Genomic DNA, 21,469 nt, shown 5'->3' on the forward strand with positions numbered 1-21,469 from the left:
CAAGCTTGGCCTCCACAACAATATTCACAACAACCTGCACAAGGTTGGAAAGGATATAGTTATGGAAACCAGCAACCTCAACAGTATCAACAACAATACTAGCAACCAAACCAACAACCATTTGCATATCCGCAATATCCGCAATCCATCCCCTTTCAACAACAAAATTCTGTATATCCGCCATCCATCCCATTTCCACAACAAAATCCTCCATCGTTGTTGACCCAACCACAACAATTACAGCTACCTGCAAATCAACCCAGACCGACTCAACTGCCAGCCCAACCAATGGCCAATCCAAATAACAGGGTGGACAAATCTGCATACACTGTAGAGGAAGCAACATGTTTTCCTACATATTCGATCCTTCCTCTTGATGATGTCCATCTAAGGTCTAGAAAAGTGCTTAAAAAGGATTCTCCTCCAATTATAGAAGAAGCAACTGAACAGGGAGAATCATCTGAAACATCACAAACTGAGGTACAAAATCAGAAAGGAACAAATGTTACAACACAAACACCACCTTATCCTGAAAGGTTGGTGGAGCAACAAAACCAAATAACCCTTCCTAAATTTGATATCTTAGATGAGTTAAAAAATGCATATGTCAAAATTCCTTTGTTAAAAGCAATTAAAGAAATACCAATATTTGCAAAAACAATAAAGGAATTGTGCATTCGGAAAGAAAGAAAGAAAAAGGATCCTACAACAATCCAAGTCATTGGTAAATTAGCAAGTCTCGTGTCTACTCAAACCATAGTAGAAAAACATATTGATCCTGGTATCCCAATGGTTACCATATCAATAAATAATTTCTCTGTACCAAACACATTAATAGACTTGGGAGCAGCTATAAACGTAATGACAATGGAGACAATGAAAACTTTGCAATTAAACAACATTAGATCAACTTCAACAATCTTGGAATTAGCAGATAGATCTAAAGTTGTTCCTGAAGGAATGTTAGAAGATATCATAGTCTCCTTGGATTCATGGGAGTATCCTGTTGACTTCTTGATCTTGCAACCAAAGACAAACTTGGGAGGACATCCTCTGATTTTAGGCAGACCATGGTTAGCTACTGCTGATGCCTTCATAGGATGCAGATCTGGAAGCATGATTATTTCACGTGGAGATGAAAGGAAACATATCACTCTTTATTCACCTGCACAATCCACTTCTTTAGAATCAATACTTGAAACTCAAGAAAAGCAACAAACAAAAGCAGTTTTAAGTATAAATCAATTCTTTGATTTTAGAGAAGAAGAAGAGAATGAAGATTTGATGGACCTTTTTATCTCAAAACCAAGTATCTCAGAGCAGCTTAGAGAAGCTCAATATGAAGCTGTAAACGAACTTTTGAATCAATGTTTTTAGGAAACCTGTACTGTTCAAACTTTGCGGAAATCTTTTATAGGCATCTTTCTTGTAAACACAGTCTCCACTCCTACAACAAAAACAATTGAGGTATATCCTGGAAAGCAATTAAACATTGGAAATCACTTGCAATCAACACAAGAGCAAGAGGTAACTGCACTATTACAGAAATATTCAAAAGTATTTGCTTGGGATTATACTGATATGCAAGGAATTCATCATAACACATGTATCCACCACATCTACACAGATGACTAGCTTAAACATGTAAGGCAACCTCAAAGACGAATGAATCCGATGATGAAGGAAATAATGAAAAAGGAGTTACAAAAATTGTTGCAAGTTGGATTCATTTACCCTATTTCAGATAGTCAATGGGTTTCTCCACTGGTTATTGTGCCAAAGAAAAATGGAAAATGGAGGGTATGTGTAGACTACCGGGAATTAAACAAAGCTACACTCAAAGATCATTTTCCTCTACCTTTCATTGATCAAGTGTTAGACTCATTAGCTGGTAAGAAATTTTTCTCCTTCTTAGATGGGTTTAGCGGATACAATCAGATCAGAATAGCAGAAGAAGACCAAGACAAGACAACATTTACTTGCCCATGGGGAACCTATGCATATAATGTTTTGTCATTTGGTCTATGCAATGCACCTGCAACTTTTCAAAGAGCAGTACTTGCAATATTTGCTGATCTAATTCATGAATGTGTAGAGGTCTACATGGATGACTTCACAGTTTACGGAAACACATACAATGATTGTTTAAATAACCTTGAGAAAGTCTTGAAGCGATGCAGTGAAACAAATTTGTCATTAAGCAATGAGAAATGCTATATGATGTTGACAGAGGGAATAGTTCTGGGACACCACATTTCTGCTTTAGGAATAAAGGTGGATCCAGCTAAGATCCAAGTCTTAGTAAACTTAATGCCTCCTACAACACAGAAAGAGGTTAGAAGTTTCTTAGGCTATGCAGGCTATTATAGACGATTTATTGAAAACTTTAGTAAAATAGCCCAACCTCTATTCAAATTATTAGCAAAAGACATTGAATTTCACTGGACAAAAGATTGCCAAGATGCATTTCAAATTCTGAAAGAGAAATCGTTTGTTGCCCCCATTCTTCGTGGACCAAATTGGTCTTTACCATTCCATATCTCAACTGATGCATCTGATACAGCAATAGGTGCCTCTTTGGGACAGAAAGAGAACATGTTTACTTATGCAATATATTTCATCAGCAAAAATCGAACACTTACAAAAATGAACTACACAGTCACAGAATGAGAAATGTTAGCTGTTATACATGCAGTCAATAAATTCTGGCACTATATAACAGGATATCAAGTTTTCATCCATATTGATCATTCAGCAATCAAATATTTGATGAACAAACCAATCACTAATGGACGAATAACAAGATGGTTACTGTTACTACAAGAATTTAATATCACAATACAAGACCGGCCAGGAAGAGAAAATCAAGTGGCTGACTTTCTGTCCCGCATACACTCACCCTCTGATCCAAATCCAGTTGTAGATAACTTTCCTGATGAACATCTGTTTGCCATCACAGTTAAAACACCATGGTTTGCAGATATTGCAAACTATTTGTCATCTGGAAGGTTTCCAGCTCAATTCACTAAAAAGCATAAACAACCTGGATTGATAAGAAATAATTGTGTTAATTTAGGACCATAAATTAGCTCAACAGGGCTTCCTACCTTCAAGAAAGAAAATGCAAGATGTGAAGCTTGCATTTATGGAAAACAAAGTCGAGAACCTTTCCCAACAAGCTCATGGCAAGCAAATAGGCGTTTGCAATTGGTACATAGTGACATTTGTGGACCCTTACAAGCTTCTCTAGGAGGTTGCAAATATTTATTACTCTTTATTAATGATTTCAATAGAATGACATGGGTTTACTTCCTGAAGCATAAGTCAGAGGCATTTGAAAAGTTTAACAATTTTCGTCAACTTGTTGAAAATGAAGTCTAGGAAAATATTGGCGCTCTTAGAACTGACAGTGGAGGAGAATTCACTTCAAATGTATTTCAAAATTATTGCAGAGACAATGGAATCAAACGACATCTTACAAATGTTTATACTCCATAGAAAAATGGAGTAGTAGAAAGAATGAATCGCACTTTGTTAGGAACGGTGAGATCTATGTTAAATTTTAAAAAGTTAAGTCCTATTTATTGGGTAAAAGTAATCCATACAGTTGTTTACTTAAGGAACAGGTCTCGCACTGCTTCTTTGGATGGAATCACACCTTATGAAGCATGGTTTGGTTTCACACCTAAAGTTAAACACCTTAGAGTTTTTGGTTCCGTGTGTTATGCCTTAGTTCCAAAAGAAAAACGAACTAAGCTTGACTCACGAAGTTTGAAATGCACAATGATTGGATATTCGGATGAGAAGAAAGGGTACAAGCTTCTATCAAATGGGAAATTTATTGTTAGTAGAGATATAATTTTTTATGAAACAAAGAGTAAGAGTGTTGAAGAAATAGAACATCTTCTTCATAAATTGGAAACAAAAGGAGATAAAAGGAAAGGAAACAATCCAAGTCAACCAAATTTGCAGAATTGGTATGAACTTGATTTTCCTTCCTCTAAAGATGATTCATCCAGTCCATCTACTTCACCAACACAGTCTGGGTCTTCTGGCAGTTCATCAGAATCTCCTAGTAGCAATAGTTCTTCTGACATTGGTTCTTTGCACCTAGAATATGCAGTTGATCAACGTACCTCGGTTTACATTAATCCTCTTTATAATGATGGTGACTTTTCATAATCTCAAGCAAGTGAATATCAATTTCCAAAATGGGTTGTTCAACTTTTGAAATATGTAAGGGCCGATGAGAAAAATAAAACAGGAACAAGGGGGTCCACCAGGAATGAAGGAAATTTTGCCTTAATCACAAATGTTTTTACTGAACCCTCCATGTACAAAGAGGCAGTAAAATATAAATAATGTAAACAAACTATGGTTGAAGAATACAAGGCAATTCAAGACAACAACACTAGGAAACTTGTTGATTGTCCTCAAAATGTTAAGCCCATTGGATGCAAATGGGTTTACAGAATTAAGTACAACCAAAATGGAGAAATCGACAAGTACAAAACTATACTTGTGGCTAAAGGTTTTGCGCAGCAAGAAGGCATTGATTATGAGGAGACTTTTGCTCCTACATCAAAATGGAACACCATCTGCTTAACACTCGCATTAGCAACACAAAAAGGATGGAAAGTTCATCAGATGGATGTAAAGAGTGCTTTCCTCAACGAAGATTTACAAGAAGATGTATATATGACACAACCGCCAGGTTTTGAAATTGAAGGGCAAGAAAATATAGTCTGTAAACTGATTAAGGCTTTATATGGGTTAAAACAAGCTCCACACGCTTGGTATGCCAAAATGGATGAATTTCTTCGGAAAGTTGGCTTTCAACGAAGTGAATCTGATGGTACTTTGTATGTACGTCAAGTGGGTCAAAATCTGGTGATTCTTGTTATGTATGTAGATGACTTGATGATTATTAGAAACAATGATAATCATATTGTACAAGTGAAAAAGGAGTTACATGTAGGTTTTAAGATGACAGACTTGGGACTACTTCACTACTATCTTGGAGTTGAAGTATTCCAACGTCCACATCATATTTTCATTTCTTAGAGTAAGTATGCAGCAGAAGTTTTTCAGTGCTTCGGAATGAAGGATTGCAAGCCCGTTCTTACCCCCATGGAATAAAACTTGAAACTTTCAAAATTTGAAAGGGGGGGGGGAAGGTGGACAACACTACTTATAGACAATTGATTGGCAGCTTGATTTATTTGACAACGACTCGACCAGATCTATCTTATGCAGTTAGTATTCTTTCACGTTTTATGCAGGAACCACGAGACAGCCACTGGAATGCAGCCAAGAGGGTTCTACAATATTTCCAAGGAACAAAATATTTCGGTCTTCTTTACAACAAGACTAAAAACTTTGTACTTGGCAGATTTTCAGATGTTGACTTTGCTGGCAGTATTGATGATCTAGCATCAACCTCTGGTTATTTAATGAACATGGGGTCAGCTGCAGTATCTTGGAGTTGCAAGAAACAAGATACAGTGACAACTTCTTCAACCGAAACAAAATACATATCAGCATGGGAAGCAGCATGTGAAATTGCTTGGTTGCGCAAAGTTTTGCAAGATTTGGACATCCCTCAAGTAGAAGCTACATCATTATTCATCGACGGCCAGTCAACCATAAAGCTTGCCAAGAATCTAGTTTTTCGTTCCAAAACAAAACATGTGGACACCAAGTATCATCACATTAGATCGCTCATTTCCAAGGACGTCATCAAACCAATTTATTGTCCTTCAGAAGATCAGGTCTCTGATATTTTCACAAAACCACTTGGCAAGATCAAATTTACTAAGTTCGGAGATGAACTTGGTATCTGTTGTAATGTATCTTTGGATCATAGGGGGGAATGTTAGATGATCCAAAATACAAAATTCATAGCTCACAAAGTTAGGATAGAATATTTATTTATTTAGAATATTTAATTAAATATTGGAGACACTTAGAAATCAAATATTGTTGTAAAAGATATGACATCTAGAATAATGTCATATCTTAGGCTCCAATTTAGGAGTGGAGTTAGTATATTGGTTAGAATGGAATTTATTGTAAATGGACACATGTTAATTAATAAGTAGTCCATAACTAGAATAGGTTAGGAAATTAAGCTTATATGTAGCTCATTCTCTTGATTACAATTGAGTTGGTGTGTGTGTGTAAACTCTTGCAAAATTATTATGTAATTTCCTTTTTGATTAATAAAATTGTGTGTTTGAGGACACTTCTACCATTACTTTTCTTAAGATAATTGCATTACACATTGACTTCAGCCCATAGACTTATTATAACTCCATAACATCATGTGCAATTATGTAGAGATAACAACATCATTAATAATGCATCAGAACATACGTAGAAGAAAATCATGCACACATGAAGACACCAAAATTTGGTCTGAGACCAGGGAAAAACCCCACAAGTGGGAAAACCCAGAATTCAATTCTTCTTTTATTATATTTCATCAATTGTCTAGTTGGGATACAAAGTACATCCATATTAGACATATCTGACTTCCTAGGGTCAATCCATGTCAGTTCACAATTTAATTTGTGAACTAACATCCAATGAACAGAAAAGGTTGTTACTATGACAAGTGTTGCTTCTAATCTCTGTCTAGGATATCAAAGGTTATTGACAAGGCCCCATTTCTTAGAGTTAAAGACAATTCCACAAGGATCCATATATATATGAATGAAGCCAAGTCTGCGCTGCTCAAAATTATATATTGTAAGTTGAGACCATATATATATAATGCAGAGGACTGTGCATATAGGATAACACCCAACAACGAGATCATTTATAGGAGCGAGAAATTATCATGAGACTGTATCGAATTCAATGCCATAGATATCACGAATTATTTTTGAGTTGCATAGAAAATAACCCATACACACAGTGATGTGGATATACCATATCATTTGATGAAGAGATCCGAGACAAATGAAATGACATTAGATGTCGTTGCAGAGATGATGTTGAGCCATTGTAATAAACAAAGTATATGTGTGGGAGCCTCATCCAATATGTTGAGTGAGGGAAATAGAGAATACAATATGTGTTCCATTCATGTGCAATTCCTCAAAGTAATAGAATGCCCAGATCATATGTATCGATGACCATAACTAATACGATACCATGATGCCCATATCATATGTATCGATGCTTGTAATTGATGCAATAACGTGATGCCCAAATCCTGTAACTGATGCGATATCATGATACCCATATCATATGTATCGATGCCTGTAATTGATGCCATACTGTGATGCCTAGATCCTGTAACTGATGCGATATCATGATGCCCATATCATATGTCTTGACTAGATCCTGTAACTGATGTGATATCGTGGTGCCCATAGCATATGTCTTGATGCCTGTATTTGATGCGAACAAAGGATCTATATGATGAAGCCTCAGAAGAGCCAAGCAAAGATGTAAACAGTGAATCAAGGAACCATACAAATTGTGTCATACAAAATATAGACACTCCACAAAGATCATAACCATCCAAACCTCATGTCATCGAAAAATCTCAGATTTAAAATGTTCCTTCTCAAATTGAGTTTTTCAAAGATCAACCTAATGTTGTTTATATAGATGTTGATGTTGACGAAGGGACATAACCCTTGAAGCTAGCCTTGAATATTTTGGCGGGAGATTTATGATTCAATTTTTTTTCTTTTGAAATTATTTTCAAAAAAAAAGCCAAAATTGTGCCAAGAAATAATATTTTTACCCATTTTGAATTTCTTGAGGGGTTTATTGGATTTCTCAAGGGAAATTCTTTTCGACGTTGTCCTATATTTTAACACTCCCTCTTAGCTAGGGAGGAATTTCCATCGACATCATAAGCCTTATTTAGGATATCTCATCATAGTTGCATTATGACATATCTAGAGAGAACATATCTCAATCATAAGAAAGACATGCAACTTCATTATCATTACATCTCATCTCATAGAGGAATAATGCATGATCAATGGTAGGGGAGATCAAACCTCAAACCCTACTAATAAAATATCCATCATATCTCATAACTCAATTCCTTTGATCATCAACTGAACAATCTCGATCTAATAGAAGAAGAAGAAGAATCATCTTGGGGATGTATCCAGATTCCATCATATATCAATAATCATTATTGTCATCTGAAATAGAATCATCATCGTTATCAAGTCATATTTTGTCCTGGCTCATTTCAACTCATCTGCACCTATTGACCAATCTCAAATTTGAAGACAAATGACCTGAGACCATAAGGCATCCCATCTCGACCCACAACAACATCGAAGAGCTTAGCTAACTCAAAAACAACATCAGGAAGCCTTGCTTAACTTGGAACCATATCGGGGAGTCCAACTCAACCTGAAGATGAGCCACTACTCCCACATGGGATCATCGCCATCATGGAGCCAATGCTACCACCCATAAACCAAAGACAATAGGAGGGATGCCACTTACCATGAGAGGTAAGGATCACACCTATCCTATTGTCTATGTTGATCTTCACATCTCCAATGACTTGTTGTCTTCTCTTCTCATCTCACATTCAACACTTTTGAACCCAAAGAAGAAGAATCACCATAGTGGAGCCCTCTGCCTCCACCATGTATCCAAAGACAATGGGTGAGATCAGACCTACCCCAATGCGTAGGGATCACACTCTATCCCAAATTCCTTGAAAATAAGTGAGATCAACTTACTGAAGGTAAGGATCACACTCTACCCTATTGGCCTTGCTCATCCCATCTTGACCCCAGAGAGTCAGACGGTAGAACACTTGCATCCACCAACTTGGGAAATATCCTCTTACTGCAAGGGGTAGGGATTACACTCTATACCAAGTCCCTCAACCCATTGGCAAAATGGGAGAGGTTATCCCACATAGTGGGTACGACGCTAACCGGGGCATACTCTAACTAGGAGAGATCCCAAGTCTCAACATCCTATCAGTCAGAGGTCTCTCATCCCCAGGAGCCCTATAGCTCCCTTCTTGAACTGTGGGAGCTCAAACAAAGGGGGAAGAGCATTACTCAGTGTTCCCAATCAATTTCATAGATTGCCACATATACAAAGATGGTTTTCTCAAAACCACTTTTCGGACCCCCTGCCCTCTTTGTTAAACTTTTGAAAACACAGGGGTCCGAAAATGAATGATGGTCGTTGATCTATGAGCCTTAGCCCCCGAGGCTTAGGTAGAAACTATATAATCAAGGCCAGGGGACCCAGTACCAAAACCTTTTTGGGGCTTAAGCCCTTTGGCTATAAATTGGGGTTGATTCTTTAGAAATATTAAGCTGCATGGGACCACATAATATGTGCTTCAAAATTTATAATATCAGGACTTCGCAATCGATGATTTTATAACATAGAACTTGGTTGCACCCTCCAAGACTTGCGGTCGCTAATCACCTTCGATGTTTAGCCTTGGTCCTTTGGCTCTTCATGTGACAACAGTTAAGCCCTCATATCAGATCTCCTTTTCCCAGTAATTCACAATCATAACTTTTAAAGTGTCACAAGTTACAAAACACCGATTACAATCATTGATCACCTTTTGCGTGTGGCCCTTGGTCCTATGACTCTTCATGTGCCCACGTCCAACCCTCTTATCAGAGCCCCTCTCCCAGAGGTTTTCAATCGGAGGTTTCACTCCGATGCACAACAAGCCTCAACCTCCAATCGTTAAATATGTGATTGCTGATATCATCACTACCATGTCACTGCTACGTGTCAACCTATGAGTGGTGACACATGTCACCCATTTTTAGCCCCTTCTGACCCTTGAAATGTCGAATCCACATGTCATATGTCCACCATATGGCCATGTCATTATTACGTCATCCTCCACGTGGCCCTTATCAGATCCAATCGTTGACTGCCATGCATCCCTTTTGGAGGAGAGAGAAAAGGCCCAACCTGCCCTATTTTGCAATGAATTTCCTTTGTTATTTGGTTTTCGGCCCTCTGGGAAATTTACCACTAGAGGCCTATTTTATCACAATCCCGTCGATTTCAAAACGTGACCACCTTGCCTCCATTGTGCATCGCTAATTGTTGACCCCGCTGATTGGCCATAAACCTCCAGGATGCAGGATCTGGAACCTCCGGGATGAGGGATATATACTTAGCATTTTCTTTCTCTGCTTCTGCTTTTGAAAGAGGAACTTCAAACTGCTATAACTTTTGATTCCGAGGTTATTTTGGGGAGTTCTATATACCGTTGGAAAGCTAATCCAGAGTAATTTCCAATGGATAAGGTTCAATGAATCTCTAAGTCCTTACAATGCTTGAAAAATGACCTTAGACTTCCCTATATTGTTTATTCATATTTCCAAATAAAATTTATATAGGCCTGAGGATTTAGCCAGGAGGTAGACTAACTAAAATTCAATTTTTTGTAACTTTAAAGGGTGTAAAAATAAGTTACAACATCGGCTCCAAGTGGGGACTACTTCCCCTTGTGGGATGTAGAGAACCTAGTAGACCAGCTTCCTTGAATCTGTTGGGCATGGGCCCAGTTCATAAACTTGTAATCTGAAAATCTAAAACCATATTGCCTACACTAATCTAGAGATTATTTCACACTAAAATATGAAAGCTGAAAAGTGTTGAAGTGAAACAATTGATGCTATAAGTGGAAATAAGCACAACCATGCCTAGTTCATTGGGCTATGGAGTCAATTAGTTGATCAACAATAAATTTGCTCTTTTTAATCCATTTCAAGTCATTCCACTCAACCAAACCAAAATTCACACTGTAAACTTGAAACACAAGTTGAAATAACTGTAGATCTATTGCATTAATCAATAAACTACAAACTCACTGCTCTACTGCACACTAAATCTGAAAATAACTAATTCAATCCCACACACCTCTTATCTAACTAAGTTGAAAATATACATTGTTAGGTGTAATCAAATTTCCAGTGTAATCAAGTGAGGAGTGGATTTACTAACAGACCACTTTGCTAGCAACAAAAAACAAGAAACATATTCACAATATAAAACTCAAACTCCATAGGCAACATATACTTACATGTGAACTTGGAAATTTGCATCTTCTGTAAGCTTCTGAATTTTCTGATCACAATAGAGAGGAAGAGAAATACGCTATTGAATGCTACCATTGCTATGAAAAATAAAAACATGCAGTTGCATGCTATTATCATAGCCAAAAATGCACTTATCATTTTGAACCAGTAGAATCTGGAAACCAGTGGAATTGCCATATGACAAAGTGGAGTTGCCAGGTGAAAGCAATGCAACCAATATCAACTGTCTAATCTTTGTTCACCAGCAAAGAGTATATCTAATCGTCATTGTGGTCTAGGGGAAAATTTCTTCGTCACTTCGTTCCCCAGCAACGACGCCAAATGTTGTACTTGTTTCTCATAGGTAGTTCTTGGTTGCAAAAACTACACCGAGAAACCAACTCGACTAGTCTTAGGTTCAAGCTAGCCCTTGAACCAAAGGGGGCTCCCTCAATTGTTACAAGGCTTTGTTTAACATTGTTCATTGTCACTAGACACCAACCTATGAAGCACCATGACCAGATTTATGATTTATTTTGGGTGGTTGCTAATGATTATCCAATATCTATTTATGAAAAAATCCCTCTCTTAGAAAGTCCTTAGTCAAAGTGCCAGCATCTAGTTTGACCGAATAAAATGATTTTTAGAGAATTTGACAAAATAATACAAGAGAATTTGTGATAATTAAGCAGTCGCACTGAATACTTAATCAACTAGACATAGTGGATGCGTGTAGAATATTTATACAACCAAACAGAACACTTTCAAGAGATGACAGAAGGCAACAATTAATAGATGTAAAGGAAATAACCAAGACAGACAGTTTAGTTAGTTAATCTCTTTAAATGATTATAACTTTGCAAGGGGCTTTAGAGAGATTGACACTCAATCTATTCTTACCCAGATATCCTATGCTACCTTGAACATGTGCAAAAATAAGATATGAAAGTACTAGAAAAACATACAGGAAACACAATTTATGTCAAGAACTAGAGCTAGAATACTTCAATTAGGATTTCTATAATAAAAGATTTACAAATTTACAGGGTTTTAGCATCAAAAGCCAACACCTTGACATTACAAATGAAACAATATATATAATAAATCTCTCCTAAACTGTTACAATATTTCTGGAATAAAATCTTGAAAAATAACTAAAAATAAAATAATATCTCTAATTTATCTATTGGAAATTTTAAATTGTTTGCAAGTATTGTGCCTTGAAATATGGAATTGGGTTACTAGTGTTGATGTTCTTCCTTTGTTTGTTGATACCCAAAATACGCTTGGCTTATGATTATGCCATGTGTTGAATTTTAGTTGTAGGATGTCTTTGATTACTTGAAATATGTTGGGTTTCTGCTTCGAATTGTTGAGTTGCTTGAGTCAAATTCCTTGGAATTGAATTTGGAATGCTCTACCACTTGTTTTAAATCTTAAGAATAGAGAATGTAATCCTATGCCTATTGATTTTCTGCCTTGGTACTCTGAAGTTGTTGAATACTCCCTTGTTCTTTCTCCCTCGGTGTTTTGCAAACTGTCAGAGAGAAATCCAAGTGGGATAGCTCGATTGAGATATATGAACTACTTTCAGCACTCCACAAGAACGCAATTGCTACAATACAAGTCCTTGCTCAAAGACACCTTGAATTTTTAATCGATTTGGTTTGATACATTGAATGAAATGAAGTGTAGTGTTTTCCAATTGCTGCATCAACCTGAAAATTTTCCCCTAAAACCACTAATGGATTTCAGGGGGTCCCCTTGGTGGTACGTGTTTTCAAGTCGGGGGGGTGCGAAATTCACCATAGGTTTCCACATATACAAAGATGGTTTTCTCAAAACGACTTTTCGGACCCCCCCCCTCTTTGTTAAACTTTGGAAAACACGGGGGGTCTGAAAATGAATGATGGTCATTGATCTATGAGACTTATCCCTTGAGACTTAGGTATAAACTATATAATTAGGGCCAGGGGACCCAAGACCAAAACCTTTTTGGGGCTTAATCCCTTTGGCTAGAAAAGGGGGCTGATTCTTTAGAAATATTAAGCTACATGGGACCACATAATATGCGCTTGGGCCTTTCTATTATCGGGACGTCACAATCAATGATTTTATAACATAGCACTTGGTTGCACCCTCCAGGACTTGCAATCTCCGATCACCTTTTGTGTTTATCCCTGGTCCTTTGGCTCTTCACATGACTTCAGTTAAGCCCTCGTATCAGAGCTCCTTTTCCCAGCAATTCAAAATCAGAACTTTTAAAGTGTCACAAGTTAAAAAACATCGATTTCGATCGACAATCACCTCTTGTGCGTTGCCCTTGGTCTTGTGACTCTTCATGTGCCCACGTCCAACCCTCTTATCAGAGCCCCACTCCTAGAGGTTTTCAACCAGTGGTTTCTCTCTGATGCACAACAAGCCTCAACCTCTGATCATCGATATTTGATTGCTGGTGTCATCATTGCCACATAACCGCCACGTTACTGCCAAGTGTCAGCTTGTGAGTGGTGACACATGTCACCCATTTTTGGTCCCTTATGACCCTTGAAAATGTTGAATTCGCGTGCAATGTTTCCACCGTATGACCATGTCATTGCTGACGACATCCTCCACATGGACCTTATTGGATCGAATCACTAACTGCCACACGTCCCTTTCGGAGGAGAGAGAAAAGGCCTGGCCTGCCCTGTTCTGCAATGAATTTCCTTTGTTTTTGGTTTTCGGCCCTCCCAACAATTTACCACTGGAGGCCTATTTTATCACAATCTTGATGATTTCAAAACGTGACCACCCTGCCTCCATTGCAAATCACCAATATTCGACCCTGCCGACTAACCATAAACCTTCGGGATGTGGGATCTGGAACCTCTAGAATGCAGGTTCAATACTTAGGCATTTTTCTCTCTACTTCTGCTTTTGAAAGGGGAACTTTGAACTGTTATAACTTTTGATTCTGGGATCCTTTTGGGGATTTCTATATACCGTTGGAAAGCTAATTTAGATTACTTTCCAATGGAGAAGGTTTGATGAAGCTATGAGTCCTTCCAATACTTGAAAATGACCTCAAACTTCCATGGCTTATTTATTAATATTTCCAAAGAAAATTTATATAAGCCTAAGGATTTAGCCAAGAGGTAGACTAGCTAAAATACAATTTTTTTGTAACTTTCAAGGGTGTCAAAATAAGTTACAACATGAGCAACAATAACAAGCCTAATATTATATCATATAGAAACATTATGTCTTTGTCCCAACTATGACCAGACATTATCTAACTCAGAGTGCATGAAAGGATCTATCAGTAATAATAATTCATCAATGCAATCCAAATACCCTAAAAATTATTTTATACAAGAGATCGATCCTGGTGCTGCAAGGGATAAATCAGTCCTACGAGCAAAGAACTGTTAGCTCAATAACATTAGATGTTCATATTTTATTCTCCAATCATGGAACTGCTAATCCTCCACCACAAAGAAATAGAATGTGTTGGGATCTCATCAAGGATCTTTCCCTCTGAATGCAATGCCTCTTCACTCATAATTAAACAAGACATCAACCTTTGTTTTTTAATCAAGTTGTGTCGACAAAAAAACAATTGTCATAAGCAATCTCATCATATTGTTAGTATAAATTTCCACTAAACATGTACCAATGTTGCTCTGCCATATTAATTGTTATGAGACTGCCATACTTAGATACTTTTATTAAATCATATTGAATTATATTGAACAAGGGTTGTTGTCATATCCCATCTACTCATCTATCATAAGATTATATATTTGAGTTTGTCTTCATGACAATGTGTATAGTAGAAGAATCATATATATACACACACACACACGATGTTGGGGAACCAAATCATATCAAATCAAGACCTTATAGGGATCATACTGTGTCGAGACTACAAACCACCAAAAAGAAGATGTATGTCAAGACTAATATGTTGAATAATAGAGATCATATGTGTCGAGACTATGATGCCAAGACAGATGAATAAGCGATGTCAGGACTGACACACACTGTGTTGTGATGTAATATGTTGGATAAGATTAAGAAACTGAACCATGGGCCATTCCATCATTCATTGTAGAGAGAACTAGAAGAGGGATGATTATGAGAGACAAATCAAAATAAGCCACCGATACTTGATTCTAGCCATTCTGTAATGTCTTGAGCGAGCCATACATGTCAATAAACTTGAATTATCAAAATCAGTGCTTCAAGCCTAGCTTTATTTAGTATAACTGCCATAATCCCATTTATCAAGGGTACTTGACTAAGATTATGTATTATAGATTACCCATGTTATATTGAAACCACTTTTTTTTCTTTTCTAGTGACTCTCACGAGGGTCATGATGCAGGACTACCATCACTAGGCACATACTGCCAATGTTATTACCATATGCCCTTACTGTAGAATATACTCTTGCATCACTTGTCTTCAAGGCACATGCTAATATTAAAGTTATATCTAAGGTACTGCCACTTTAAACAATGTAAACTTTGAAACGGGAACTAATACGGTTACCCGTTTCGTAGAGATAGCAAAAAAGTGACCTGATTTTGAAAAGGGGTGATGTAGAACACACATGTTTTTTTTAGAGCATAGTTTTTGGCACTTCAATTTTTTTTTATGTACATTACGTTTTAGAATGGTAGTGATTTTCATAGTGATTTTAAAAAGTGGGTATTCTGCATCAAACCCTTTTTTTAAAAGACCTATTTTTTGACTTTAAATTTTCTAATGTATGAAATGTAAATAATTATTTTGTAAATTTAATAATTTTGAAGTGGTCATTTTCTTCATATTTTCTTGTTTTTTATTTTAATTTTAATTTTTTTGTAGTGAGGTTTTTATTGTTTTGCATTTTTAATTTAGAAGGTCAATATTTTGAAGTTTCGATATTCTACATATTTATACATCCTTAATTCATTTTTCAATCCACATGAAATAATTTTTTCTACAAAACAATATTTTTTAACAATGGACATAAAAATAACCATTTTTAACATAAATATAACTAAAAAACTACATGTTTTGATAATTTTTTGCTAGAATTGACATGTCAAAATCACAAATTTTATATGAAAATTTTAACTAAAAATGGTTAAATAATAGTTTTGTTTATGAATTTCATGTCAAAAAAATAATAATAATTACTTTTTTCAAAAAAAATAATGATTAACTTAAAAATTAATGTGAAATCACATCTTACAAATATTGAACGCATAACAACCTTAATTGAGTGTTTATTCTTCTCATAAAATGTCAAAGTCAAAACATTGCAAAGCTTGATTTCCAAGCATAACTTCAATTTAATCAACAATGTCACGTAATCCAAACTCTTTGTCATCTAGGGTTTCATCATTGTCTTCTTCCACAATATTTTCTGCTTCCTTTTGCTTATTTTCCTCTTCTAATGGATCTGTGATGTCTGTGAATCTCCCAATGTATGTCTTTCCAAACATTCCATGTAATGGTGGTTTGGGTTCCTTTGCCTTTTTTGCCACACGTGATTCACTAAAGTCCCCTTTCTTCAACCCAATTTCTTGCATTGCATCTAGAATAAATTGAAGAGCATTAATTCTTTGTTGAATGAAATTGCACTGTATTGGATCTTTTTCAATTGCAATGCAATTTCTTCCTTTTTGAAGGCAACATGCTAGTGTTGTACCTAATTATCAAGCACAAAATAAATAATGAAGTAAATTAGTACAATGACATATAAATTAATAAATAACATATTGAAATTCGATTCCATATAATAAAACTTACCTGAGCCAGAAAATAAATCCAAAACCCAATCTCCTTCATTTGACTGCCGCAAATACATGAATAAATCGAGCTCCTAAATAACATTGGGTTACATTGTTTAAGTGCTCAAACGGTTCGATCGAGCGCTTAAAAAGGGCTCAATTGAGTAATCATTTTTTCCACGCAAACATGCCATCTCTTGCCAAAAAGTGTAACCTAGCTCCATGCTTTCACCCTTATAAATTATGAATTTCTAACAATCTATATCCTAATTATTATTATTATCCAATTTTAAGGTCATAGCCAAGCCAGACACCAAATTGGTGTATGAAGCCCCCTTGTTTGTGGAACAAGAGACCCACCTCCACGCAACGATTTGATTATTGTCTACGAAGGCATACCTACTCTAACCCCTTCTGGTTTTTGAACCTATGATCTCTTAGGAGGAAACACATGCTCTTAACCATTAGGCACTTGACCTGAGATGCCTCATGTTTAACTCTAATGTCATAGGAGCATTTTCTCAAGAACTCTATCCGATAATTGGAACTCACATATTTTAGTTACCTATAATTTCAATTCTATGGCATTTCAAAGTTTACCCTCCAAAACTCATTTAAGGCCATAAATCACACTTAATATTGGTTTACTATATTTGTGAAATTTCTAATTCTTTATAACTAATAATTTAGTTTGGGTTGTTGTTTCTAAAAGGGTATGGCCCAAAGCTTAGTTATGTCCAATTTCACTTCATAATCTAATGATATGTAAGAAAGATCTCTTCCACTTGAATTAATAAGACAATAGAAACCTCACATACTCAAAACAAACCTATTGAAAACCAATTTGGTTCAATAGACCTAATCAAAACAAACATACAAGGGAATGTAAAAATGAACATTTTATCATGAAAGGCTGAAATGTTTAGAAATTTTCTTGAACAACTATTTCAAATACCATTTAAGAAAACATGGTAATGCAAGCACATAGAACCAATAAATAAGATTTCAAAGATGCAAGAGAATGTTATTGCCTAAGGGACAAATCTCTAGTCTCTCTACAAACAAGCTACACCAAAACCATAAAAAAAAACTAAGCAAGTTATTAAACCTTCCTAATTTTAGTTTATTTAGCATAGGTCACTATGTGTTAAATGTCATAATCTAAAAATAAAATTCCTAATTTTAGTTTATTAAGCATAGGTCACTATGTGTTAAATGTCATAGTCTAAAAATAAAATAAGTAACTTGCACCTCAAACTTACATTGAAAAGAAACATTAATACAAATGATCCAATTTCAATTGAGAACAATAATTTATTATAAGGAAAACAAAAAGAACAAACCCTTCTAATTCTAATTGAAACAAAGAGAAAATTTCAATATAAAAAACTCAACACCCATATCTAGGTACATTATCACCGCATCTCTTTGACTACAAATCAAGCACTGGAGAAAATTTTTAATATAAAAACCTGAGCATCCATATATAGATACATCAACACCCCATATTTTTTGAGTAAAAATCAAGCACTCCTCTTTGTACACTAAAAAGGAGGGATGAATCAATCTATCTTGGTTCATGAGAAGCAATGAAAGGAATTTTTTTATAATCTTCTAGTTTAGATCTACTAAATAAAAAGGTCTAATAACTAATCATTTAGTTTGGGTTGTTGTTTCTAAAAGGGTATGGCCCAAAGCTTAATTATGTCCAATGTCACTTCATAATCTAATGATATGCAAGAAAGATCTCTTCCACTTGAATTAATAAGACACTAGAAACCTCACATACTCAAAACAAACCTATTGAAAACCAATTTGATTCAATAGACCTAATCAAAACAAACATACAAGAGAATGTAAAAATGAACATTTGAGTATACTCAAATCTTGAAATTTGTGATCCCAATTCATAATTATTTATTTATTTCTATCTCATGTACGTTAATTATTTTAGCAAAAGAAAAAGACACCTACATTTCTATCTTATTCAGAGTTCATTATTTTGGAAAAAAAGAAAGAAACCTATGTGTTCATCTAAAACATGGAGAAGAGGTAAACCGTGTTAGATTGTCTCTTTTTCTTTCACAATACACACCAATAACCACTCTTTTTCGCTTTCCAAGATTATTTAGCATCAAAAAATATCTGAAAATGGAAGATTGGAAAATATTGTGTCATACACAATGATTGGAAAATATTGTGTCATACCCAATGAAAAAAAGGATGGGAAGGAAACAAATAGATGTGTCAGATCCATGGGTGAAAAAGAAAAGTCATATATACTAAACATATTGCGGATTTTTATAATTGCTTGAAAACCTGTCATATATGCCTAATCTATGCATCATGAATAAGAGATTTGGATAGGTTATAATTCTGAGAAGAGGAGATAGATCACATATCAAACCAAATTTGATATGAAACCTTATTGGTTAACCTTAGTCTGGTTTTCGTTGAGAAGGAATACTATGTTTTTTGTTGAGAAGGATTACCATCAAGATTGTTAGAAATAATCAAACAATGTAATCTAATTAACATTTATGGATTGATTATTCATTTATAACTTAGTCAGAGTTAATTATTCAAAAAACCAAAAGAAAGAAAGACAGACATTTATGGATTGATTATTCATTTATATCTTAGTCGGAGTTAATTATTCCAAAAAAACAAAATAAAGAAAGAAATAGGGGTCTACATGTTCGTTGAGAAGAAACGAATGAGTTGGATTCTTCACTTTTTCTTTTGCCATATTTGATACCTGCACCCATGCACTAGTAACTATTTTGTTTGTTCCATGCATTTTAACGTTGTCTATGCCGGGGCGAGGTGGAGGAAGAGGAGCAGCAACAACTAGAAGAAGAGTTTGCGCAACAGTCCATCCATTCACCTTGGGGCGTATAGACAGTCGAGGTGTTCCGAGCCGTTTTGATCAACATGGTGAAGGGACACCAAGGAGAGCGTATCAGGTTGTATGTTCGAGGGATCATCCTTGGCTACAAAAGGTCAAAATCAAACCAGTACCCAAATACTTCTCTGATTCAAATTGAAGGAGTCAATACACCAGAGGAAGTGGATTGGTATCTGGGCAAAAGGATGGCCTATATTTACAAGGCAAAAACCAAGAAGGGGGGAACTAATTGCAGGTGTATTTGGGGCAAAGTAACAAGGTCGCATGGTAATAGTGGCATTGTTAGGGCAAAATTAGAACAAATTTGCCACCGAAGTCTATGGGAGGGAGAGTGAGGTTATCTATGTACCCCAGCAGCATACGAGGTTTCTATCACTACTTGGCCTACAAACTCTTGGATGTTTCATATTTATGAGAGGCCTATTGTTGACGAAGTCGTTGATTTATGAGAACATTTTTCCTTCACAGGAAGATGTGATGCAAATTTACATTTTTTTCCCTAGAATATTTGCATCTTTATTTATTTTATTTTTACCTACATTAGAACTATGAAATCATGATTTTGACAACATGAGTAGTGATAGCTGTTTGGTGTAGACATCTGCACATGTTATGTACTACTCTTTAAAATGTTCAATTCATTAAAATAGATCAAAACTGAAATTTTACTGAATAACTATTTTGTTTGTTCCTGCCAAAATTAATTAACATCAAAATTCCCTCTTGATGAATGGAGGAATAGAAAATATTGCATCAAAATCAATGAAAAGGGGAAGACAGGGAAAAAATTTACGAAGATCATACCTACTGCAGATTTTGATGAGCGCTCTGAGCTCTAATTTCTTGCAAGCCTCACATAAATGCTTAATCTCGAGGTTTTGGGTGGGAGATTCAGGCATGTTCAAATCCTGAGGACATTTATCCCTTATCATACTAAATTCAAGATAAGCCAAATTAAACAAACAACTTGTTTCATTTACAGAGTCATCTACAACCCTCCCTCCCTTAAACAAAAAACAAATAGTTATATATGGAAAACATACTGCAGATTTGGATGGGTGCCTTGGGAGTACGCGCAAATGTTCAAGTTGAATTAGAAGAGTTGGGATCACAAATTTCAAGATTGCATAGCATATGAGTATTACATACCAGCTTTGTGTTTCGGCCACCTATCTAAATCTTGATCTCTTTGCATGCCAACCTACAGTTTTGTCAAAGAAAATTAATTAGCTCATCCACATTTCATGGATGAATCGGCTACCATAATTCTTATTGACTCATATCTATATATAAATTTTACCTCACAAAGAGGAACTCATGTTCTGAAATCCATTTATTATCATATTGGATGCCCAGTAAGCATTGTATGGGGCAATTTGTAGCAGGTGGGGTGATTCTGAGAATCACCCGGTGGTGGGGCGATTCTCAGAATCGCCCCGCCACCACCACTAGTGGCGGGGTAGTGGCCGAGAGATTCTGAGAATCGCCCCACCACCCGGCGATTCTTAGAATCGCCCCATCTGCTACGAATTGCCCCAAACAATGCTTACTGGGCATCCAATACAATATTAAGCGGAGAAATCCTAGAATAGGAGTTCCTCTTCCTCCTCAGAGACTAATACCTGTATATCGAACTGTGCATATAGATCAAAATCTATATTCATAAGCGAACCTTGTAATTAAAAAATTTCATGCTCATGCAACATGCAATTCTTTTCATGAGTCAGCCATCGTGTTTT

The 21,469-nt window shown here is 35.9% G+C and overlaps 1 pseudogene; it reads left to right on the forward strand.

Moving 5' to 3' along the window:
* Nucleotides 1-19,642: 19,642 nt before the first annotated feature.
* Nucleotides 19,643-20,145, forward strand: LOC149182840 (large ribosomal subunit protein eL33y pseudogene; annotated as a pseudogene).
* The last annotated feature ends 1,324 nt before the right edge of the window (nucleotides 20,146-21,469 follow it).

Source organism: Pinus tabuliformis, chromosome 3_2 (genome assembly GCF_031772625.1).
Source record: "Pinus tabuliformis cultivar Carrire ecotype Pingquan chromosome 3_2, CPIR1, whole genome shotgun sequence".
NCBI lineage: Eukaryota > Viridiplantae > Streptophyta > Pinopsida > Pinales > Pinaceae > Pinus > Pinus tabuliformis.